Genomic DNA, 27,297 nt, shown 5'->3' on the forward strand with positions numbered 1-27,297 from the left:
GTCTCAAAATGTCATTTGCTGCCTAAATGTGCAAAATACTTTATAAATCACCACAAACAGGGCTTTAACCTTTCATAAGGCAAGCAGAGACAATAATCTCAGGTGGTGGGTGTGGAGGAACAGTGAACTGGCACGCATACACACACTGGGACCCGCTGCTCATTTGTCTCATTGTCTGCTCAACAATGCCTGCCAGCCAGCCAAATTCTTTGCTGCACCCTCCCCCCATCTTCCCTGCCTCACTCTAGAAAAGGCAAAGGAGCTAAATAACCATAAAAATTAAGGCCATTTCTAGCCACCATAGTAGGAGCATTCTCCCAGGATCCTGCTGCCCCTTCTGAGTGAAGCAGAAAGAAGAGGAAGACAGAGAGTCAGTGCTGATGCTACTAATTGCAGCAGCAAAAGGACAAAGCAAGCAAGCAGGCAGAGAGGCAGAGAAGTGGAGTGGGGGCAGCAGCAATAATTACAGCAGTACCATCTCTTGCACCAGCCTTGACCACAAAATATGCAGATCAGTCATGCCCTCCCCGCCCCCAATGTTAGAGTGAGGGAACTGAACTCAATATAAAGCAGGTAGTCCAAAATCACACAGTAACAAAGCATACAGTGCTTGTAATAGATGATCATTTGTGTGCTGAAAAAGGCATTATGTGCTTGAACTTATTCTTCTGGCACAGAGCAGTAACCCAGGAAGTCTTCAGTTAACCATAGTTTCCTAGTTAACTCTTAAGAGGGAATACTGGTTATCAGACTCTGAACAAGTCTGGATCTTTAACCATGGTTTGAAGTTTGCTTCAGGTCATAGCTTGCTCCAAATCTGATAACCAGGATGTATGGGCACTGGACTACACCAGACTGTGCAGTGCACAAGCAGACAGCTTCTTTAACCTTTCCAATGAGCTTGTTTTCCAATTGTAGATGTTCAACAGCTTATTGAGTTATTAAAAATAAAAAGTCCTGTCCGATACTTCACGTTTCAATTGTGCCACCACATTCAAGTTCAATGAAGGATTAAGACTATGTAAGAACAGTATACTATTCAAATTATATGAAATTCAATCAGAATACTATTTTACTTTCCAAAGCATGCATTGCAAGCAGTTTGATTTCTACATTAGAATACGAAGCACAGATTATCCATTCACTAACACGATTATCACACATTTGAGCTTTAAAAATACTGTCAAAGCGGATTCATTTAATCTATTGACACTTAATCAAGTAGCACAGTTTTTACACTGCAGTGGCTGACTTACAGTCCAATCCTATATACATCCATAAAGTAGACCCACTAAGTTCAATGTAGCTTATACCTTGGGCAAAGGGTACAGACCAGGGACATCCAACTCCCAAGAGACTGTGATCTACTCACAGAATAAAAACCTGGAAGTGATCTACAAATTGTGGGGGGCAGGTCAAAACTGTCAAAGTTGATGAGCTGTTTTTACGGAGGCAAGTCTAAATTCTTGACCTTTTTTAGGGGTGCAGGTCAGATCGCCAGAGGAAACTCCATCTTCCATTCTTGAAATCGTGCGCGGATAAAGGAAAAAGGGAGCGGGCAGGGCCAAATGCTCCCCCCCCCCAGGACATAAATGAGCCTGTGATCGTCCACGATCGACTTTTAACAATTGGGGGTTTACCTATCAATCGCGGTCAACCTGCTGGACATTCCTGGTATAGACCATTTACTAGTTTCCTTCATCCAACTTATACACTCACCTCAGTCTCATCTAGAGTAGGCTGAAAACTAATCAAGATCAGGAAACATATCCATATGCTTTTAAAGTGGCATGGGTGTCTGCTACACACACTCATGGAGATTCCCAACAGGGCACTCCTTCCCCCCACTCCATCTCCCAGCCTATGCCCAGAAACAATGGGATCTTAGGGGATAGAAGGTCCATTCAAACCTTCCAGATCCCCACTCTGCACAACACAAAAATACTTTTACACCTTTCACAAGAAGCACTAATTAGGTGCTTAAAATGAAGTTTTATAATGGATGTTCCCAGAAATTGAGTTTTATAGTTTCACATTTACATGCCATTATTGGTACCATAAAGCTTAACGCACATTAATTAAACTGTAAAAGATGATAATACATGCATTTTCCAACATCATGATTTATGAGTAAACTCTACAAACAGATCATAGCAGAGATATGCTATAGGTCAGAGGTCTTTGCGAATCTGACTCAGAAAAGGAAATCACTGCCAAGGGATCCAAGGCTGGCAGTACATCCCCTACGATTTCGCTATCTGCTTGCTTGAAGAGCGATAGCAGCTGAAGCAATGACCATTTATGATTGGCTGGGAACAGCTGATATTACAGTCACAGCAGTCTACTATTTCAACTTGCATCAGCAATAAACAAGGGTTTGGGACAGCGTTATTCACTGTTTTTAAAAATGATTTTCTGTCTAACTCTGTGCATTCATGGAAATTGCACTGCTGTAAGTCATCTACTTTGAAATAGTTGCCAGTTAAATTGTTGCTGTGCTTTTTGCTAAATAGAGGTGGCTAAAATAATAATAATTATTATTATTATTATTAACTTTTATTTGTATCCCATCCTCCCCAGCCAAGATTTTAGCAAATCTTTCCTGTCTATCAGTTAATTACTTATCAAGTAGTTCTGCAGCTTAGAATTTTTCCGTTTCTAAAAAGGCACTATTTCACAAAAGTACTAACCAAATGAATACAGCACCAATAAGTGACTTTTTCTGATGTGCTTAGCCTTCTTCTCACATTTTATATTCAATCAAGTACCAAAAGAGCAGGATCATGACTAGTGACCAAACACAAACCAAAAAGGAGGCCCCAGGTGGCTTAGCCTTCTGAGGCCCAGGGGAAGTGTACCTGGCTGCCCCGCCCCTGCCTGGTTTTGAGAATGGTTTCAACTGTGGAAAAACTGCATTAAAAAAAATATGTATGTATGTAAGGTTTTTTTTCTTAAAATGTAAACTATGTTAACAGAAACGTGTGCTGTTAAATTGTCATGTCTTAAAATATTGTATTTACAAGTGTTCTAATAAAAATAATTTCTAAATAAAGTTCAGACAAGTCAGGAACGTGCATGCACACATATTATTATGTTTATTATTTATTAAATTTGTATATTGCCTAATACCTGTAGATCTCAGGGCAGCTCACAATATATAATCACAATATAAAAAACACAAAATACATAATCAAAACAGGAACAAAGACAACCAAATAATCTCCACTTCCACAACGTATTTTAAAAGGGCATCAGATCTCAATCAGCCAAAGGCCTGGTTAAAGAGGAATGTTTTTGCCTGGTGCCTAAAGATGTATAAAGAAGTTGCCAGCCAAACCTCCCTGGGGAGAGCATTCCACAAACAGGGGGCCACTGCAGAAAAGGCCCTTTCTCATGTTGCCATAAACAGTGCACATTAGATTATTATGGCCTTCCCAGAGGGCCCAGGTACTACAAGTCAAAGCAATAGGATCCAGGAGCTATTGCCCTGTATATTACTACAGTTGCCCTTGAAGCCCAAACACATGATTATGTTCTCCTGTTTTAAGTTCTCCCAATTAACACTGTTCAATTTAATGAATATTTATTGTTCCACCAACTAAATATCAGGGATATTTACTTTCTCCCTCACTGAAACAGTAATTTTCTCAGTAGCTACCAGCCCTTGCTTGTAGTATATTTTGGATCAGTCTTCAAGCAAGTGGTCTTGCTTAGCAGCCTGGTCCAGAGAACCAAAACAGAGATGCCTCTCTTGTCTAAGCAAACGTAAATATGCTATGCTTATTAACTACATGGATCACATGGTTTGGGATTATGCTTCTAGTCTGCGTAAAGGCTCTATTTAGTTACAACCCTTATGTTCTCATTGTAATAGCAACCAGTAATGTTTGCTCCAGTAATCTAAGCTTCAAAATAGAAATCCAATTTAAAACAAGTCCATTTTCTGGATAATGATTTAACTCAAGGCAATTTAAATATCATATTTCAAATACAGCCAATTGTGACATGATGCAATGCATTCTTTTTCCTATGTTGCTTCTGGGATTCCTTGTTCATCCTAAGAACTATTACCACAGTTCCTCTTCCCCAAAGCAGAAGAAAATTAAGGTTAGCTGTTAGGCATGTTTCCATCAGAAAAGAATGTACTGGAGTCTTATAAACGTTGTTGATTCTTTAAAAAGAGAGAGAGAGAAAGAGAGAAAGGTTACACTTTCTCCAGCACCCTGGTTAAAGAAAGAGTTTTGATTAAAGCAACATCAGCCCTATTTCCCAAACACCTCCAATTCTACAATGCTGTTCTTTTTACTCCTTTGTCACCATACTGGACAAAGCATTTTATTATATTTTATATTTTTAGGAGCTACAGCCTTCTCAACCTGCAAATTCCAAAGTAACATAAGACACTGTCCTTCAGCAATTACCAGGTCATACCTTAAAAGGAAACTTCACTTGACAAGAAAGCATGGCTCATGACATCACCTTACTGTTGTTGCATAGCCCAAAATTTAGAAAACGTATCTCATTCCTCTTGGCTATTAAGAAAATGTTACAAAGAGTGGCGGATTTTAGAGCCATCAAGGTACAGTATCAACAGGAGTCTTGCTCTGACAACCACAGTTAATTTTCCCTAGAATATGATAGTGCAGTCCTTTAGAGTTACTCCTTGCTGTACCATAGTTCCCAGAAGTCTCTACGGGGGGGGGGGAGGAAGCAGAGAGCTAGCTGTGTTAAGAAAGATACAAATTAGAACTGTTACAGAAAGAAAGACAGTAACAGTTCACTGCCTAAAGTGATTTCATAATTAGACAAAACTTAAACATGCAACAAAGAATTTCCAAAATTATTACACGCCCACAAAAGATGGATTACGGAAGAAGCAAAGCAAAACAAAGCAGTGTATTTTTTTTTATACCGCACAAATTATGAAGTTAGATTTTTGTACTTAATGCTTTTTTAAGATTAAGAACTGCTATTAAAAATTATTACTTATTTACTAAAAAAAAAGTTTTAAGAAATTACTAGTAAACTAAGTCCTTTTGAAGTACATGTTTAGAAAGTCTGCAGGGTCGATTTCATGTCAACTTTCACTGGAATACCTCAAGAAATTCATTTATTCTCCTAAAAGAGCAAAAAATTCAAACAGGAATTGACAGCTTGAAGCCAGCTGACAACATGTGGCAAGTAATACTCTCTAAGATGCAGGTGCAGTTCCAATTGCAAGTGTTTATAAAGCTCTAAGCAAAAACAGGACACATCATCTCCCTCTCACAAACAATACTGTGTAGTACGGCACAGTACCTTATTTGAAAGTTACTCAAGTATACTATTCCAAGTATACATTCCATAATTCACATATTCAAAACTGATATGGACAATATTGCTATGTTCAATTCTGGCAGTATAACATACTATCAAGTCAAGGACCAGTATTAAGGATCTGCTGTGCTAGGCTGACCCCTAGGTCAGTCTGACATAACAGGCAGTGTGTTAGCAGTGCAGGCATGCAAGACAAAATAAATGTTAAGAACAATATTTTGGACAGTCACAAGTCAAATTTATTAACTCTTAAGTTATTCATTCCAGACTTGTAACCATAACCAACTTGAAAGGCTCTTAAGAATTTTGAATCTTTGCCTGAAACCAAGAGCTCTGATAACCTTGGAAAACACACTTTGGTCTACTGTAGGGCTGGGCCATGGATTGACTAAGGCCCGGAGGCCCAATCTGTGGACGGTCCGGGAATCAGCGTGTTTTTTACATGAGTAGAATGTATCCTTTTATTTAAAATGCATCTCTGGGTTATTTGTGGGGCCTGCCTGGTGTTTTTACATGAGTAGAATGTGTGCTTTTATTTAAAATGCATCTCTGGGTTATTTGTGGAACATAAGAATTCGTTATTTATTTATTTCTTTTTCAAAATATAGTCCGGCCCCCCACAAGGTCTGAGGGACAATGGACCTACCCCCTTCTGAAAAGGTTTGCTGACTCCTGAGCTGGGCAATATATCAATATATTATACAAAACTGGTTTGAAGTCCATATTGTGGTAACAGTTTCATAATATTTGACATGGTGATCTATCGTGAATCACAATGTGTGCATGTACTATGTAACAAACAAATGTGGGGAAAGCTGGCCATCGCTTTGCTCATTATTCCTGCCACCCCTATTGCTTTGTACTATAAAATAGCAGTTGTAAAAGGGTAAAGGTATGTTTCAGTTTTAGAACCCTAAGTAGTAGCATTTGCCAGGACATTACCTCGTTTGCCTTTACATAGTTCTATCCTTAAATCAGACGTTGTGATATATTGGTATATCATTAGTCTACTGCTCAACGGATTGATCTTGTGACAGCCCTCTCATGATATCTATTGATTTTATTTGTGGGATTGGTCCATGTTATTCCCATTGCATCCTGTGTCCTGTCTCAACTAGGAAAGATGGAAATGTGTGAATATCATCCCATGTGCACCTTAAACATTCAAGAGGCTGCCTCACTCTCAGCTTCCTTTTCCTGTCCCATGTTCCTTTATTTTCCCACAGTTCAGGTGTCTGATAGTAGTACTGACCCCATTACAACTTAATGTCAGGCACATTTTTGTAAATTCATTGTGAAAAATTTAAGATTTTGCAGTGATTATGTATGTTTCAGCTTTCATATATATATGCTTCAGCAATCATCTATTTTAAAGATATGGTAAGAAACATTTTTTTTGTTTTCACTATAGCTACAAAATAGATCCATTCTGAAAACCTTAACACACTATTATAAAAACGGCAGTGCATTGAACTGAACATTGAAGCTGAAGTTCCAAATGCAACATTAATACACACCCTTCACAACCAGTTGCCAAGAAAAAATACAATAGGAATTTAAAGCTTTGAAAAGATGTGAAGCATTCTATCCTTATTTCAAATACGAAAAAAAAACCACATCTTCCAAGACAGAACTTTTAATCCATGCAGCCATGAAAGTGGGCCAAAAGTACTTAATCCCATTTAGCTTAGAAACACCCTCACACATGGCTAGAAATATTACTTTAATACATACATATTCACATTCTGAAAAGCTGCTGCTTCCTCCCATTTTCATTTTCTGCCTCCTGTACCTATAAGAGCAATTTTTATTTTTATTTTTCATGCAGCTATTTTTGTGCAAGAGCACTTCTACACAAAAGAGCTGTGTAAAAAATACTGTGTAAAAAATAATAATACCACAAATATGCCTTCAACAAGAGCAGGTGAAAAAGGGTGGGCTGCATCCTTCCTTTGGACTGATAGAAACAACATGGGAGTCGGGGTGAGGTAATAAGATTGCATCCAGCAAAATGTCACCACCCTTCTAAAGCCTACCCACAGAATGTGCTTCAGTGCACTCAGTCATGTAATGTGTGATTTTATATTGGATTTTCTTCCCCTATTGGATTATTCAGAGACTGGGAATATCCAGATTTTTTTTTTTGGGGGGGGGTTACGGACTGCTACTTGGATGAAGAGGACATCATGTGGATTCTACACACACACACAGAGAGAGAGGGGGGGGGAGTGTTGAAATCCACATTATCTCCAGCATGGATGAGTCCTAAGTAAAGTAAACAGAGAACTGTTACCCCTTCAACTCTACAGTAGAACAATGCCATATGAACTTTTGACATGCACAGTTGACCTGTGAAGATCTCTGCCACTAAGAGTAGCACTGGTTGTACAATTTGGGGTTTTTTTTAAGTGAGACCAACAGATGGACAGTTCTCAAAAATGCAGACAACTCAGTTTATCTACTTTAATGCTTTGGATTATCACCAATATTTTAGTACAGGTGTAAATGGCAGAGAGAAGCGCAATACAGTACTAAACTAGTGGGATTTCTTTATAGAACGACTGCACATACCTGTATGGCACATCATTGGCCAAAAAAAAGGAAGGAGAGGGAACAATCACTCTCTTCAAAACAAAGACTTCCTAACCTGACCGGAGAGGCAATTCGTACCCCTCATAAGCAGCCGCTACATTAACAAGGACCTAAGCCTACAATTTAGTCCTGTTATAGCAACTCTCATCAGTTTATAGTATGAAATAATTATTAAGAAGTGTGACCACTATGAGCTAGTGTCAGTCAGTCACCAGTACTCCATATATTGATAATTACAACTGTTTTAACCTCTAAAGAAGATTCCTAAACTGTGGTCCATGAGTATCTGTGAAGAATGGTGGGAGCAGCAGCAGGTCCATCATTCTAGGACAGTGTTCCCCAACCTTGGGTCTCCAGCTGTTTTTGGACTACAACTCCCATCATCCCTCGCTAGCAAGACCAGTGGTCAAGGATGATGGGAATGGTAGTCCAAAAACAGCTGGAGGCCCAAGGTTGGGGAACACTGTTCTAGGAAACTGGTGGTCCATTTGGAAGGTTAGTGGGACACACTAGAAGTGATGGGGCAGGAGAAACTTGAACAGAGTGGAAAGGATTGGAAATCAGAAAGACGGAACATGAGGCAAATCCATATCAATGTTTTTCTGTGTATTTATTGATTTAACCACTATTGTATTTTTATGCTCTCATTATAATTGCTAACAATTCGATTGCTAGAATAAACAAAGGCAGTAACAGGAAACTATCTAGAACCTGGCAGAATAATCCCATTAGGACATACTTTTGCTTCTGGATTTCATTAAGTAGTTTATACCCATGTACAAAATGATACTACAAAGATAACTCATAAGTATTTTCCCTCTTTAGGAATTGTCACAATAGTAGTATCTAGTCATGTTTCAGGTATAATGTACTGTTCCTCAATAGTTCACTGATTTCAATGGCTAGTTTGACTAATATAGAGGAAAAGATTTTGTAATAACTTGCTGTGAAGCCATCTGGATCAAGCATTTGATTTCTTTTGGCATTAAGCAGGGCATGTGCATGTATGTGTGAAAATCTGTTCATGGAAAAACTTGGACATCTTCAAACAGCTTATTAGCAAACAACTTATATGGTGGCAATACATTGATGGCATCTTTATGGTTTAGACCAATGGTAAAAAGGACCTTAGGACAATTAAAAAAAACCTACATCAATTCTATACACCTAACTATCAACTTAACCTTCAGTAGCAACACTGAAAATCCAGACATCCCTTACTTTGGATGTCCTTCTCACCATTAAGAACAACAAAATAATCACTAAACTCTGAAACAAACCCAGTAATGTCAAAAAATACCTATACCAGGAACAATGCTAAGCAAAACTTTTTTTTTTAATTGTCTACAGCTTGGCTCTCAGAATCAAGCACACTTGCAACAACAAACAACAATATCTCAGAAGGATCAGCGAACACCTTCTGCCTAGAGGATATTCTCTTCTTGTAATTGATTTCTTTCTTGTAATTGTAATTGCAGCATCCACTAGGCCTCCATCCTGTCTAGAAAAAACCTCCTCCATCAAAGTAGGTGTCAATAAACAATGAACAACACACCCTATTTGTGGCTAGATGGAAATCTATCACCTGGTGATCAGAGAACGCTACCCATTGTTGGCAAACTCTGAATGTCTTGCTGAAGCTGTCAACAAGCCTCCTATTAAAGCAATTCGCCAGCCTCCAAGTCTACACAAACTATTACTGAGAGAGCTCTACTTCTGCCACCTATCAGTAATTCTAAATTTTGTCCTTGTAATTCCAATTCCTGTAAAACCTGTGGAGCTGGACAGGATAACACAGAAGGGAATTTTACACATTCCTCCTTAAACGGTAGGAGTGAGATAGATTATTTATTATGTAATCACAAATGTGGCCCTTAACTAAGAATTTTGCAGTGGGAGACCAACTGGAGAGTGATCATCGGTCTTTGTGACAGGTTTTTAGGATATGATGAGAGGCAGCAAAGGAAGTACAGTCTGAAGTGGGATCTCAATATCCAGTTAAAAGTAGAGGAAGCTCTACTCAGTGAACAGATTATTAAAAATAGACTACTGTAGGGGTTGGCAACCTAAGGCCCATGGGCCACAAGCAGCCCATGGGGGTCATTTAACTGGCCCATGAGCCACCCCCGAACCAAGCTGCCCGCTTGGCAAGTCCCCATGCACTGCGCTAAACTGGCACAGCACAGTGACTCGCTTCCACGTCACCGTAAATCGCGTCTGCGCATGCGCAAAGGCTGCAAAACACATCTGCGCATGCGCATATGCCGGAAATCACGTCTGCGCAGATGCAGATGCCAGAAATCCAGCCTACAGGGGGATCTCTGCTGGAGTGAACCGGCCCAGGTGAGGTAAACCTTGCCGACCCCTGAACTACTGGGAACAGAGAACTATAATCCACAGCCCATCTATTTTAATATTGTGCAATATGCAGGTATTATTTATTCAAACAACTTGCCTTACAAGTCAAGCCATCATCCTATGTGATGGTTTGATGCAAACTGTACACAGGCAAGACATGATCTTTGCATACTGAGCAGGCAAGTTTGCTAAACCAGAGCTACTCCTTGGTTTCTGCTGCTAAGGTTACTCTTCAGTTGACATATGGGGTGGAAATCTGGGGCATTTTGGGACCTATTCATTTCTACGGTAGTACCCAATAGATTTATTTGTACATAACTGGTCTTCTACCAGGAACGCCCACAGCTCCCCTGTGGGAAGAAGCTGGAGTAATGCCAATTTTATATTTCATTTTCGGGGCAATTTTCTCTTATTTTTAAAAAATCAGATAAACAATAAATGAACTGGTTAAAATTGCGTATAATAGAACAGTCTCAGTCATCCTCCACAAATACATGGACAACTAATAGTAAAAGAATGAGGACACATGGACTAGGCCCAGCGCCTTTTTTGCTGCTGAAATCCAACTTAGCCATTACAATATTAAAGTGTGGCTCCAATACCTGTTTACAGAACGGAACATGAATGCCATTACTATATCCAGATTTTATGATACTTTCCCCACCTTAAACTCACGCCTCAGGGAAGAGAAAATACTTGCCTGAAGTAAATCCACATTTTCTCTGCAAAGTACTTTCAGGCCCACATTTTCAGACTATGAAGCCAATTGCCTGGAAGGGAGATTTAAGAAAATCCCCAGAGATCAGTGTTTTTGCATATGCAGTAGCCCCTGGATAGAGGATGCCACACACTATATGTATACTGTAAACTGTATAAAATAACTAAGCAAAGATAGAGAAAACTTTAGTGGTGGCTGATGCCCTCAGTGGTATGGATAAGATTTAATATGGGTTTTCCAGTACAGATAGGTCTGTAATGTTTAATACAGCTAAATTCACAGTGAAGGCTACCCAACTTAGACAAGGTCATGTGGCCTCTCTTGGGAACTAATATTTTTCTTTTTAAGTATGTCTTATTTATTGTATAGGTCAAGAATTTACTGTTATGCTTAATTATGATGAATAATTTATGCTCATGTTTCTTTTTGGGTAACATCTGTATTTGGTTGCCTTTTTAATCAATTTGGTTCTGTATCACCTGTGTGTATTTCATGGAGGCAGTTACCTTCAATAGCACTAGGATAGGTAGGACACAGTACATCACCTGCCAGTCCTGCAATCTATGTTAAGGGACCCCTGACCATTAGGTCCAGTCATGACTGACTCTGGGGTTGCAGCGTTCATCTCGTTTTACTGGCCGAGGGAGCCGGCGTACAGCTTCCAGGTCATGTGGCCTGGCATGACTAAGCCACTTCTGGCGAACCAGAGCAGTGCACGGAAACGCCGTTTAAATTCCTGCTGGAGCGGTACCTATTTTTTCTACTTGCACTTTGACGTGCTTTCGAACTGCTAGGTTGGCAGGAGCAGGGACCGAGCAACAGGAGCTCACCCCGTTGCAGGGATTCGAACCGCCAACCTTCTGATCGGCAAGTCCTAGGCTCTGTAGTTTAACCCACAGCGCCACCCGCGTTACCAAGTACAAAAACCAGGATGTCATATTCAGTATGCAGGTATAACTACAACTGACCTTTGCAAACACTTTACAAACCACAAATGTGCAATTTTATTCAATTAAGTGGACAACCAATTGATAAAACATTTTAGTTCTGAGAACCATATTCTGTCTGATGTATCAATAACTACAACAGAGTTATCAACTGAACGTACAATGTTAGCAAAGAAGAGAAACTTCTGGTTGTGCACAATGGACACAGTATTACCACATTGTTTCAACCTGGACGATAGTACCAACATCACTTAGCTTCAGCAAATGAAGTCCCTCTGAACATTCCATCTTCAAAGCTCTGTAATTGCCACCTTGGCAACAGAACCCTCTCATTTTTATCAGAGCAGTTGACAAAGGCTGAAGCTGAAATGTTTTGCCACATCAATGAAATCTGTCTTGTTATTCATAAATATACATGCCTTCTAACATTTCTTTTTCTGAAAGTATTTCACGCCAACCTTCAATTGTTGCATCGTGGCATCTTAATTATTTTTAATAATTGTGGCTTCTTAATTTATGTTTTAATAATTAGACTACTTTCTCTTTGTTTGTTTTGTTTAACACAATGCCCCAACACCTTGCTATCCTAATTCCTCTAATGCTTCTCCCAATGTGCTGGAATGCCATACAACAAAGAACAAGCAATCACATGGGTAAGGTCCATGCTAATAATCACTGCCCTACTATCCCAGCAGGGTGACAAAAGGGTAGAAAGATTCATGGAATTGGAGAACCAATATTGGAGGAGCCATTCACGGACACTTGCGAGCAGTACAGCATAGGGAAGCAGCTTCCAATTCCCATGGGTACATGTGAATGAGGTCAAGGTCACCTTTGCTACTTGTTTCAAAGGTTGCAATAAAGACAACAGCTCTGGCAGCTTAGAGGAACAGAACACTCATAAATCTAAATCTATTTCATCCAAATGCATGAAGTAAACTGGAAAGAGGGTGGGTGTACAAATGAAGATTTGGGGGGGGGACTGAGGGGGGATTGACTATCCAATATCCTTTTATTTTCAGTCAAAACTTCAGTTTTTGCACAAGTTTAGACTTCAACAGTGATGGTGCGACCACAGTTCAACCTACATCAGAAAATCAGAAGAATTCTAAGAGAAATTCCCTCATCTGTATCCTAAGAAGCCCCAGTGCTCTGAACATTTGTGACATGCCTTCCATTAATCTTCAAGCAATGTAACATGACCAAAAATGAAACAAATGAAATCAGGAGAACTAGGCTTTCAGCTGTCACATTCACCAGAATTGACAGCCACTATAGGCTGAACGTAACAAGTCATTGCCATTTCAATTGCTGATATCCAACCAAGAAAATCCATACTTTCATTGTATCCTGTGAATATCCCTTGTGGCATCTATACCCACAAATATTTATTCAGAACATTCCTGTATAAAAATGTTCTTTATAAGTATCCACCAAAAATCATTACAAGGCTTTTGAACTCCAAATACAAATAGACAAAATGTAAGTGGCGGATTTACTGATCTTTAAGTGTAGCATGTTAAAAAAAGGAGCATTCGTTTTTTAAAAAGAACACAGAAGCAAGGGAAACAAAGCACATACTAACTTATTCAAGAATACTGTGGAAGAACTAATAATAATTTCAGTTCACTACATAGTGGGCGTAGGAATAAGACTTCCTTGGTGAGGCATTTGTTTTCAACTGTTGCTATATTTTACTCATTCATTGGATAGTATGCCAGATACAGTTCTAAATTAGACAGTCGTCCACATGCAGTACATTTCAGGAAGGCTTATTTAAGAAAAACTCAGGAAGCTGTAATATCTTGTAACAAGCCAGTTACAGTATGAGAACTGAAGATGAGATGAGAAAGAAAAAGTGGGTCAAGAATAGAGTTGCTATGGCCAAGTTTTCAGATAAATCACAAGTGAATTATGGCACAGCCTACAGATATGAGAAATATACTATTAACCAAACAGCTGTTTGTTAGGCTTCAATTCAAGCTGTTTTTCCTGCAATGTACTAGTAAACCTATTTAAATAGTTATATTGTTTGATGCATTTTTCCTGAGCTAGTAGTTTGATGCACTTTCCCTGAACCAGTAAGGTGTAATTTTAATGTACAGTACTTACTTTACATCACACAGTTCATTTCAAGAGCACAATAAGCACATGTGTACACCTTTTTTTAAAAAAAAAGAAAAAGGTTGAGCACATGAATGCAGTGATGTACATGACTAATTAGCTCCAGGCAATTTGCTCTTCAGCACGTGGTTAATCCCCAGAGCAGAGAGTTCTACCTCCTCTTTGATCCCACTAATCCCTGTACACTGGAAACTCCCACACTCATTTTCAAAGCCAAAAGGTCAGGCAGCAACACATATGATGTCACAGCACTTTGACAGTTGCAGAGGAACAAACTTCTTCCACATGGCAATGAATTCCAACAATTTGTTCAAGAGCACATTGTATCCATATGAACATTCATAAGTGACAACTGCTGCGGGGCTGGATCGAGCTGTTCTTTACCAGTATTTCCAGCAGTTAAGGCCAGCAGATAAGTAAAGCATAGGACTCGTTTGCACTTAACGCTAAACCACAGAACATGCTGAAAGAAGCCCAAGCACTCCCCTCTTTTTTCCTGCATGATAAGGAGAACACCTACTACTGTAGTATTTCATTTCAGTTTCCAGAAATACTAGCCTGCTATGTATTGGGGTAGGCAACATGGTGCCCTCCAGGTGTTGCTGGACTTTAATTTCTGCCATTGACCCATGCTGGCTGGAGCTGTTGGGAGTTGTAGCCTAATTGTATCTGGAGTTCACCATCCACACTGACTACCCTTGGTTTAAAACAAACACTAATCGATTTCTAAACAAGTCAAGTTCAAAGCATGACAGTTGCAAACCAACTAGTTTGGCTTTGGTTCATACATAATGAAACCTGAGGATCTGCAGAAAGTGAGACTATAGAATTCCTCCCACTGTAACCTTGGACTCATTCCAGCTTGTGCACATAACACTGAAGTTTAGCACTATAGGCACGAGCTGGAACAAACCCAAGCATTAAGTGCAAACCAACTCATTCAACATGCATTAGTATTAAATCATATTCTGCTTAATAAATTTACATTCAAACATACAGAAAGTTGAGCATATCAGCATCTAGTCCCTTCATACATGCATTGTACAACTACATGTGCACATACTAGCCACCAAGTTATGACCTAGTGAATCAAAAGTGAATGTTCCAGAAACAGTATATATTTCTGTTAAAAGAAAACCTTTTGGCAAAGTAAATTCAAGACATTTGAATTGTTGGTATCAGTCAGCACAGGAAACATTTTTATTAATTATTATTATTATTTGTTGCTGAACTAGATGTGATTAACATATTGCTCCTAACGATTTGTTGAACAAAACAGAATCTCTTAAATGGAACAAGATTATTGCAGTGGCTTTTTTTTAAGTATGTGAGCTGTAAATATTGGAGGCTTGTGGAAGAAAAATTAATTTGAGCTTTTAAATCTCTAAGTTTAAATCCATGTTATGGCAAATATCACAACTTTGGGCCACTTTGCTCCAGATGTGAGCCACCCTACCTTCTAAATGGTTATCTGCACAATCATATGTGATCATAAAGCTAGGTAATCACAACATGCAGGGATTGGGTGAAAACTATGATTGAAGATAAGGATCTGATCAAAGTCTAAAGAAATCTTCCCATGTATTTTCTGTCTGAACTCCCATATCTTCAAGACTTAAAGAAAGTTTCTGAAGAATAATTTAATCCTTCACAATGTGGAGGTTTTCAATCTTGTTCTGTAAATGCCCATACAGTACTAACAGAAATGAAAAGTATTCATTTCTGGGTATTTTACAGGGCCCTTCATATTTGAGATGTACAGATAAAATATCCAAAGCTACGGTATCATAAAACTATTTCTGAAATTAAAAGATAGACCCTGGAAATTCCATCCTTTACAGGTACGGTAAATAAGGGAAGTGTAAACTTGGCCATTTTCTTGAAACACTTAATTGGGCTTTACAAGCGCTGATAACCACTTGGGGGGGGGGGGCTTTTGAGGTCCAGGAGGCAGAATATATTTGTATACAAATAAATAAGAGTTAAAAAGTTTATGGCATTTCTTGCCAACCTCAATATTCAGCAAGTTTCAAATACCCTTGGATTTGTATCACGCTTTCCTTCTACAGAGATAGCATTGCATACCTCACTAAAATAAAATAAAAAAGTTGAAAATAAATGTTTTGTAACAAATTAATTGTCGTCTATCAATGCGTAGTTTAGCATCTACCACAACCAGAAGAAAATATAGGCAATTGTTACATACTACTAGATATGCATGCCCTTCAGCTCAAGATGGCATTCTCTTGTTTCCTCAACTGCAGAGTAAGATGACAGTCTAACCAGACTGTGTATAATTTTGGCTAAGTAGGATATGGAAATGTGAATCAAATATGTTCAATAATGTGCACACTAGCCCTCAAACACAGAAATCTAGTGATGAACAGTACACATTCTACTACCAATTCATTCAGAGATTCAAATGAAGGTGACAATGTGGCAATCATTTAATAAGACACATTGTTTCATTTTGCAGTAAAGCATCAGTCTCTTTTCTCACAGCATTATTCTATACAGTCATACCTCATGTTACAGATGCTTCAGGTTACGTGTTTTCGGGTTGCAGAACGCGGGAAACCCGGAAGTACCGGAATGGGTTATTTCCGGGTTTTGCCGCTCGCGCATGCGCAAAAGCACTTAATCGCGCCAGCGCCTGTGCAGACGTGGCAATTCAGGAAGCGAACGCTGCAGGTTGCAGATGTGTCTCTGTCACGGATTATGTCCGCAACCCGAGGTTCCACTGTATTTTGAAAGCTTACATAGGAGCAACAACCAATGTGACTCCTGAACAAACCCCATTCACTGAAAGATCTTAAGCTAAACTTTCATATTAAGTCTCTTACAGGCTGTTTAACAACAAATATGGCTGCTTCGAAAGAATGGTTCTATTGAAAGCAGTGTTAAATTTCATACCAGAATGTCATAGAATCATAGAATTGTAGAGTTGGAAGGGCCCCAAGGACTATCCTACCCCCCGAAAAGCAGGAAATTTTACAAAATTATATCAGTCATCTAAATTTGCTAAGACCTTATATACATACACCCCATAACATCTCACTACCTTGCATTTCCAGATGCTACCTCTCCCTTCTCTCCCCAAATAACTTCACCCAACACAGGAGATTCATTACGACAGCAGTGATTAGGTACTTGTGCATTGCTAACCCTTTCAGTGATTCCAGTGGACAATAACCCAAACTTCAGAGAAACGGTAAACTTTGCAGAATTGTTTGCAAAAATTGTTTCCTCCACTTCAACTGACATTATATTCAAGACACTTTAAGAAGCTTATTTAGACCATAATATTATGACTGATTGCATGATAATAATCCTATAGATTGTCATACCCTACAATCTATTAGCATTGTGATCCAGAGAAGATGCAATGCAATGGATGTATCTGAAATAAATGAATAAACCCTTTTTTATTCTTTCCCCAAGGCTTTGGGAGGACAGGTGCTACTTGAAAAGAAAAAAGAATATTGTTGCAACTATGGAAAACTAAATTCTCCCTTTTAGTCCTAGAGTTTCAAGAGGAAAAAAATGTGCGAGGGTAAACATCAGTGACAAGGCCTTGCAACTCACTCACACAGTTCTTTATAGTAAGCAACAAAGACAATCAGTCACACACTCAAAGGGAAGAATGTCTACCAACATGTCATTAGAACATTAACAAGGACAAAATACTCGCTTAACACTTTGATTCCCTTATCAACAGCAGGGTTCCTATGTAAACAGGAAAAGAGTGTTGGAAAAGTATAACTTTATAAGCTGAGCTAACCTCTAATGGGCTTCCTCAAATGGAAGTGCTGTTTTAGATGAGACAGAAAAAACTCAGTTCCTTTGTAATCTTTATTTCTTCACTGGCAGTCAAAATAAAGCTTAAAAATATTATGCATTTTTAGCGTGCAATTTTTTTTACTGAAGTCTGCTAACAACACACAACACAACACCTTTCCAATATCAAATTATCTGACAAACAACAGAAACTGTTTCAATGGACATCTTCCCTGCTGCCCCTTCCAAAACAGGTACATGTATTGATCTTACAGAGTATGGAGAAGCATTTCCAGCCAAAACCTGCCATTTATCAAGGAGGGTTCTCACAACTCTAAGCAAAACAAAAACAGAAGAAAACAAATGTATCCACTTCTCTACTCACCACAGACAAGACTGTCATCCCTTCCATTACGTTAGTTAGCTCTTAAAGGCCTGCCTGGACCCTAAACAAACACCAATTGCTTTCCCTAACCTGCTTCCCATATTCTCCACCCACCCATTAAGAATCCTGTGTCAGATTCATAAAATGAGGGTACAGTTTTACCTCAAAAATGAAACATCCCTAAATTCAATTCCTCTCATCTCCACATACCAACCCACCATTTCTTAAAAAGAGGGAAATGGAGAAAGCATAACTTCCAAAATCTCTTGCTCTCACACTCATCCACATCAATGCATAAATTACTCTTATCAACCTCTCAGACCACAGCTAAGGGGAACAGTGGAAGAAAATGGGACAAAAAAGATATCTCTAGGAGACAATGTGAGCGAATTAATAGTCTATGAGAGGGAACATGAATCTGTCAACCAGAAGCCTGCCTACATCCTTCCTTCCTTCCTCCCCCCCCCCCCAATGTTTCTTGTGTACAAGTCTCAGTAGGAGGAGGGGTAGATTCTCTTTTGCACACACTCATTCCCCTAAAGTCTCTCTTATTCCACAACTCCTCCCCCTTAAACAAATAATAACCAAGCATGCCTTTTTTGATGTTTTAATACACTGCGAGTCCGGATACAGACAGAAAAAGCAGAAAATAGATATGAAAAACATTTATTCCAATCCCCTGAAAATCAATGGGGAAAGGACCCAGAGATTTGGGAGGGGGAGAGAAGAGAGAAAGAAGAGGGGAGAAAGCAACACAATCTTTTAATGCAGGCACCACAAACCACTTCAGCTAATATCTTATCTTATTATGACCCAAACTTAGCTCTCCAAAAAGTGCCTCTTCCCAATCTTGAAACAGATGCATAACCACCACAAAGTATGTCTTATTGTGTGTACGTGTCTGGTGTTTATATATATATATAATCATGTAATTTTTATTTGACTGTGGCATTAACTTAAGCATGTGTGTCTGTAAAAAAAATCCATATATACACGCATGTATATCTGTATATGTACACAGACAATACGTTCAGATATTTGTGTTTTATACACACACACACATTTTGCTTACAGCCATGATCAAATCAGAATATACATAAACATTTCACACACAAGTGCATATACATACTAGGGTATACACACACACACACACACACACACAAATATAGCCAAACATGTGCATTTCTGCTTCCCAGACTATATGTGCGTGCATCTTTGCTACCTATTATTTTCATGCAAATACTACAAAAACTTTAATTTCCCCCTTTCGCCGCCTAGCCTCATCCTCTCACCCCAAATTGCAACTACTTGAGCTAGACGGGTATACGGAGACACACACACAAACACATGTGTGCATTTTTTTTTTACTGCTCAGAGACTGTATGTGCATTTTAGCTACCAATTATCATCATTGTCATCACACAGATACTACAAAAACTTTTGATTTTCCTCACCTGCTCACCCCAAATTGCAACTGTTTGAGGTAGGAGCGGGGGGGGGAGATGGTGGCAAAGGAGTTGGGGGGGGAGAAGCAGAAAGAGGGAGGAACCTTCTCCCTCATTTTCTCTCATATTATGCCCCCCTGAACACCCCAACCCCTTAACTCCATCACCTTCCTAACTTGGGGTAAGGACTTGAGGGGTAAAATATATCGCATCCCCCCCACAGCTCCTTGGCCACCTTCTCCTCCAACAGCCCCCCCTTTTGCCGCTCCCCCACCCCATATATGAGCACCCGCGCCCACCCTCTTCGCTCACCCGTTTGCCTCTTTCCTTCCTCTCTCGCCGCCGCCGCCTCCTCCTTCTTCCTCCGCTGCTCCTGCCGCCGCCTCCCTAACTGACGCTCCTCCGGAGACACTGACACCGGCGCACGGATATCCACGGGGCGCTATTTTTAGGCAACACGGCCAAGGTGCTGCCGGAACTACTTCCACTCTCCCCCCCCGCCCCCGCCCACTCCCCTTCAAGCCTCTCTAGGCGGGCAATATACGGGCCACACACACCCTTCGCTCTCGTCTTCCTCCGCCGCTTGACACAGCCGCCGCCCCGCTTCCCGGGCCGGTTAAGTCAGCGACAGGACCCGCGGGTGCTCGAAAAGCCCGGCGCGCGTCCCTGGGCTCTCTTTGGCTCACTTCTTTTCCTCTCAGAGAGCCGCCGGCCGCGAGGACTATGTTTCGCTTAGCAGTAGGGGAGCGGTTCGGCCTCTTACGTTCTTCACACCGTCAGGACCCCGATGCCACGAGGTGATTGGGCGGAGGGCGGGAGAAAAGGCTGTCAAGGTCCAACCAATGGACGAGGGAAGCTGCCGGCCAATCAGCGAAATGTTAGTAGGCGGATACCTCTGCCTCTGTTTGACAGAGTGGCGGCTCCAATCAGGGCGCGATACACAGGATAACAAATGACCAATCGGAACTGGGAAGCGCCGTGGCGCTGTTCCGAGCGGTCCTTGACAGGGTGTAGCGAGTGTAAAGAGATGCACGCATGCGTTCGGAGCGTCCTCGCTGGCTTCTTTTTTCCTCCAGGGAGCAAGTGACGCATAGATAAGGGAGGGGAGCGGGGCGCATGCGCAGATGGAATGATTCCCTCCAGTTTACCTCGGCGAGGATTGGTCGGATTTGGAATAGTCTGAGCTTTCAGCCTCCGTCGCTAGACAAGATCAGTATACGAGACTTTATCCTCCGCGACCCAAAAAAGCGGACGCGCCACGCGCCGCATAATATTTTCACACGCGCGAGAGACACAAGCCTGGAGACACGCGAAATATGCGTTGTGGCAGGAGAAGTGTGATTTAATGTAAAAATGTCACTTGTTCTGTTTTCAATAAAACCAGCTTCTTTTTCTACTTCACTTTTAAAGCTCGTGGATAATTTTACCACTAGTTATAGTTTGGCTCTATAAAATATTTGTTGTTTTTTAAAAAAATCAATTTGTGTTTGTTTGTTTTTTGAAACCAACACTTTTCACCCAAACAATAAAACTGTTAAGCAACAAATCGTTTTAGGTAGACCGTTTGGATGTGTCCCCGCCCTTATTAAGCAGTATATAGTTCTAATTAAATAAATAAAGCAGTACAGGACTTAATTTTGTGAGGGAGATGCATACTCGCTGCAATCTTTTATTGACCCATTTATGCTCAGAGGTCTGACCCTTAGAGCAATGGTGAGGAACCTATGGGCCCCCAGATACTGTATTCTTCAACTACATTTCCCATCATCCCTTTCCATTAACCTTGGCTGATGGGAGCTGCAATCTAATGACAAGAGTCCATAATTTGTTGAAGCTTCCTTAGTGTTACGGCCTGAGTTGTATTGCCTGGGCAATTCCTTAGGCTTTGAGTTTTGGCCTTGAGTTCTAGCAGACTATTTTAGGGGCTCCTCTGAATAAAGTTTCTTGTATTTAAAAAATAATAATCTCATTCTTGGTGCCTGTTATTGGATGCAGAAACATTACCAAGTCCAACAACATCTGGAGGGCCACAGATGTGCCTTCCCAGCTTTAGACCAGATTTGCCCAACTTGGGACTGCTCAGCCAGCCCATGACTGCCCTCAGGAAACCTCTATTTTTGTTGCCATCTGGAGAGCGAACCTAGACAACAACGTGGCCATCATTTTCATGCTCGATCACTGAAATAAAAAGTGGTGTGTGCGTTATTTTTAACAGTAAAATGAGCATGAGATAAAAAGCACTGAACTCTCTGAGCTCCAGCACCTTCACTCCCCAACCATTTTTCTGTTGTCCCAACTCTAATACCAGATAAGCAGTGGCTGAAGCAACAGGATAGGTAATGCAAGGAAGTGGAGAAGTTCTACCTTGAGATATAGGGAATGGTTTACATTAAAAGGTGACTCTTTCAAGCAATGACATCATATGAGATTGTGGGACAGGATTGGGGAGACTGTGCCCCTCCATAGGTTGCTGGACTACAAAAGTAATGATTGTGAGGTTTAACTGTGGATTTGTCCACATTTTAGCTGGATAGCAGCTGTTTGAGAGGGCTCTCACGAGGACAGTGCTACTTAAATGGGAAGCTTAAATGGGAAGCACATTAAACGCAGCCTTGCATTCATAACTTTCATAGTCTTCCTATTCCCCCACAACAACAAAAATCCCAAGAATATATGTTCAGAAAAAAATGTTTTTCTGTTAACTATTTTTTTTAAAATGCAGGGTTGAACTTTAGTGTTTGCCAAATAGTAAAGCAAATGGGAAATACTGGGCATATTTCACTTACCAAACGCCTTCAGGATGTCCACTTGTGCACTGGGGCCTTTTCTCTCTCCTCCCACTGTATAGGGGGGTCAGGAGAACCCCTAGAATAGCACACAGGGGAATGGAAGGGGCAGATCTGTAGATAGATTATTTGTAATAGTGTGACGTTGACTTTCACCCACTGTCTCTAAAATATAATGTGCAAACAGTTTTCAATTCCAGTATGTTTAAAATCCTTGATACTGGTAAGAAGCACTACATATTAACCTTTAACATTATAACTTTTAATACAAGTTGTAGGCCAGGATACTCTCCATGTTTTTCAAATATAAACCCCTATCTCTTTAGATATTTTGCTCATTCCTTTTAAAAATGGGTGTTAATGTTTCATTTTAAAAGTGAGTAAAACATTTCCAAAACATCTCCTGATTTTTATTAGCTATTTGTGGTTTTGCCCATTAAATATTAGCAAATACAAAAGCTTTTGGCTGAAGACTCAGCTGGTGAGGAAAGTCTTGTCACGCTTCCCAACACATGTCATTTCAATTGCTTCAAATACTTTTCTGACACAGAACAGAGTCAAAAGTACATGGGTTATGTGTCGTATTGAAGTTGCCTCCAGCATATGCATGCAAATATTATGCAAATTGGCCATGGCATTGTTTCAAGATGGTGCTCTATCATGGTGAACAAATATAAATCCCAGATTGCAGCCTCGTAGAAAGCTCAGGGTATACAGTCTTGACATGCAGAATATATTCCAAACCTCTTGGTGACCAGAACTATGAATAATGCATTTCCAAACACTGCATAATGTTCAGGTAGTCAGAAATAATCCTAAACTTATGCAGTAATGGTGGCTCCATTTCTACCTGCATAGTCTATCTGCTGGCGGCATAGATCTCCTGTTGTTTGGGCCTATTACTGATGTAGAGTATCTTAGCTGTCTCTGACAACAGGCGCTCCTGGCAATGTTTAAATCAGGGTATTTCCCATTCCTCTCAAATTGGAAGGAGCTCTAGGATTGTCTGAGTCATCCTCAGTGTATTAAAAGCTCAGCTTCAGCTAATGCTTAATGTGGGGTGTGCCCTGACATTGTAAAGGATGTAACAAGTAAGACTTATGCTGCAACATTGCAGCTTGCCTGCTCGCTGCTCCACATACCCTGGAAGAGACGTTTTGTAGCTCTGTTCAGTTTTTCAAGGTGGGGGAGTTTCAGGAGTGTTAAAGGGGGAAAATGACCTTTTCTCTCCCCACCACTTTGCCAGGCTTCCCTTGTTAGAGTCGCCAGAAAAAGACTAAAAGTAATGCGGGTGGCACTGTGGTCTAAACCACTGAGCCTCTTGGGTTTGCCAATCGGAAGGTCAGTGGTTCAAATCCCCACAACAGAGTGAGCTCCCGTTGCTCTGTCCCAGCTCCTGCCAACCTAGCTGTTCGAAAGCACGCCAGTGCAACTAGATAAATAGGTACCGCTGTGGCGGGAAAGTAAACAGCATTTCCATGCACTCTGGTTTCTGTCCAAGTGTTCCTTTGCGCCAGAAGCGGTTTAGTCATGCTGGCCACATGAGGCGGAAAGCTGTCTGTGGACAAACACTGGCTCTCTCAGCCTGAAAGTGAGATGAGCGCCGCAACCCCATAGTCGCCTTTGACTGGACTTAACCATCCAGGGGTCCCTTACCTTTACTTAGTATAAAACTATACTCCTTGAGTGGCAAAATTAGTGATTTCCTGGACATCCCAACATTTTCCAGAATACTGCAGCCGCAAGCAGACCTAGCCCATGTTGGCAGTGTCATTTTTGCCAATTTTCCTCAGAAACAGCTCAAAAACACCTCATTTCTCTGCAATTTTGCTCAACAATTTTATGTCTGAAATTTCACTTTGTGAAATATGGCAACCCTAGGCAAAATGTATAAAGTTTTTGCATGTTAATAAAAAACATATATGATCTTCTAGTGCTATCCCTGTGCACATACTCATGCTGTTAATGAATTATTGAAAATGGGAGAGAACTATGTTTAGTGAAATGTTTATTGTAGGCATTGCATTCAAATTACAGGTTCAGGAAGTACAGAAAAAAACAAAAACACTCCCTGACCATTATAGTGTCAAGCAGCACAGATGCCTTTCAAAACAAGCATTTTCACGCTTATCCAGAAGCACAGAAAGAAATCCTTTTGTTAACAAAAAGCAGATAGATCTGACTCAAGGGATACCCACCCAATGTCATTCCTTGAGTTGTGCTCACAATGCTTATGATCACACCCATTGCCAGAGCATATGGACAGGGGAACAGGAAGGGCTGAGCATTGTGAATCTCTGCATTCCAACACAGAGTGATGCAAGGTTGTTTGGGGATCTTCTCTGTGGACACATCCTAGTTATGGAATTCTCTTTGCCCAACCCACAAATTGAGGTTTTGTTTAGGCTGAATGTTCTTAACCTGCAGTCCACGGACCCCTGGGGGAGTCTGTGGATGGGCTTCAGGGGGACCATGAACTGGGCACAAAACAAATATAATACAATAAAATACACTATGTTCAAAATGTTGTGCTTGTGTTCATTTTTCTGAAGGCTGTCCACAGTTTTCATCAGATTCTTAAGGTGTCCTTGAATCCCCCAAAAAGTTAAGAACCACTGGTTTATGCAGGTTTTCTATTAATCTATAAAGGTTTTTATGCTGTGATATTTACATTATCTGCCACATTATCCTCTTTTTATTTTATGTTGCTCCTTTTCCATTTCTGATTTTTATTTATCTGCTTATTAGCCACTTTGGGAACCATTAAATAAAAATGCTAAAAACACAGGTTTGCTTTAGGGATAAAGGCGAAATTATCTCTCTATATTTCTCATTTTAATGAAAAACTACCTAATTTGTGCTTCTTGAACCAATATCTGAACTGTATCATAATTATCCTTCAACAGTCATACTGCACCAAATTTTGCAATGCAGTTCCCAATCAAACAATGTGTAGAAAAATGAGCCTCTTGGGGGAAAGTATGCATAAAAGTCCATATGTCAGTGAAAATAGCATACAAAAATGTATTGTATTACAGGAAATTTCTTGCAAAAATGTGTCTATTATTCAAAACTACATACACGTGCACTTTAGCAAAAAGTCACATTGAAATGTTAATTTTCATGAAGTGGTTTTTTAAAATTAAAAAAATCACAAATCACTGCAGAAATATCGAAAACTGAATGTAAGATTGGAAAAATGAGAAACTGGAAGAAACTAAAATTGACAGATTCATGTACACCTGCATTACATACAAACACTTCCCTAAACTGAATGTTAGGTGAGTCTTTGGCCTTGTGACTGCTATCATAACAAGGCACTACAATAAAAAAAATAATGCTTGCTTCCTCCCCCACCCCTATCCCTTGCAATGTTGACAAAATGTAAGTTAAACTTTACAAACTCCGCTTTATGAACTGCCTCATATTTCCATGCTGTTATATAGGGCATTCAATATTTCAATTGCCTTGGGAATATTTGCTTTTCCAAGATTTGTGGCCAAAGTACATAAGATTAGATCAGACACAGCTTGTATAAGAATGTTGTAATGGGGGCGGAGGATACATTTGCCAGACTGAAGTTACAGGTAAAAAGAAAGAAAGAAAAAAAAATCTCTTTCAAACACTTCCAAGTGCTGATTGCAGATTTGTTCTTCAGAGTCAGCTGCCACTGATGAGACTTTTAAAAATTTGTTTCCCCCTTTATTTCAGTGCTTAAATGTCAGGAGAAATATTTTGCACACTGTACACACTGTTGGCAGGGTGGCAGATTCATTTCTGTGGCTGCCATGACGGATAATCTGGTCTGGAAGCTGTAGCTTGGGACTGGGGAGCCTCAAGACCAGGGGCCAGATATGACCCTCTAGGTCTCTGTCTCTCTCTTTCTGGCCTCTGGGGCTGTCTTCAGGCCACACCCCTTTCTCCTCAAGCCACACCCCTCACCAGCTCTCCTTCGAACTTTGCTTGAGCATTTTTGCCTGGTTGGAATGTGTCCTTGAGCTCTGTGAATGCTCTGCAATACCTCCATCTAGGTGCAGGTTATATATATGCATGAATAAAACTATATATCCTAAAGGCACCACAGATTCCGCTGTGCCTCATTGTCTCCCAAAGGGAACACAGACCCTGGCAAAAATGGCAACCTCTGGAACCTCGCACCACTCATGGGGTTTGGGGTGGCATGAACACTATCTTTTGTCATATTTTGTATTGTTTTTAAAATGGTTTCCTCCCCCCCCCCCCGTTTGTATGGTATGCTTGAGATGTACAGGAACTCATAAATCGATAAAATGCATTGCAATAAAGAAACAGAATGCCTTCCCCATGAAAACGTAAGACAAGCTTCCTGGATCAGGCCAATGACCATCTAGTCCGGTATCCTTTGCAAAGGGTGGCCAACCCAATGCCTGTGGGGAGCTTGCAAGCTGGAAATGAGCGCAATGGCATTATGCCCACCTGCGATTCCCAGCAGATAGTCTTGTCTGGCACCCACTTTTATTGTCCCAGGTTTTTAAATTACAGTGGTACCTTGGGTTACATACGCTTCAGGTTACACACTCCGCTAACCCAGAAATAGTGCTTCAGGTTAAGAACTTTGCTTCAGGATAAGAACAGAAATCGTGCTCCGGTGGCGCGGCGGCATCAGAAGGTCCCATTAGCTAAAGTGGCGCTTCAGGTTAATAAAAGTTTCAGGTTAAGAACAGACCTCCGGAATGAATTAAGTACTTAACCCGAGGTACCACTGTATGAGTTTTTTACTCCACTGAACGTTTGATTTACGGCCTCCTTTTTATTTGCTTTCTGCTCCAGCTTTCTCTATGCCATTTTAGTTTCTGATATTTTTTTCATT

The 27,297-nt window shown here is 40.3% G+C and overlaps 1 protein-coding gene across 9 annotated transcripts in view; it reads right to left on the reverse strand.

Annotated features, from left to right (window-relative positions):
• Positions 1-20,445, reverse strand: part of MEF2A (myocyte enhancer factor 2A) — an 86,809-nt gene extending 66,364 nt beyond the window's left edge. For 2 of the 9 annotated variants that reach the window (XM_082198591.1, XM_082198586.1), the window contains exon 1: positions 19,975-20,166. The gene's annotated coding sequence lies outside the window, so the exon portion shown is untranslated. Of the gene's footprint in view, positions 1-7,050; positions 7,071-10,966; positions 11,037-19,974; positions 20,167-20,219 lie in introns of those variants that run through there. The other 7 variants (XM_082198593.1, XM_082198590.1, XM_082198588.1 and 4 more) reach the window with 6 other exon arrangements.
• Between the last annotated feature and the right edge of the window lie 6,852 nt (positions 20,446-27,297).

This window comes from Podarcis vaucheri, assembly GCF_965113315.1.
Source record: "Podarcis vaucheri genome assembly, chromosome: 14".
NCBI classification, from domain to species: domain Eukaryota; kingdom Metazoa; phylum Chordata; class Lepidosauria; order Squamata; family Lacertidae; genus Podarcis; species Podarcis vaucheri.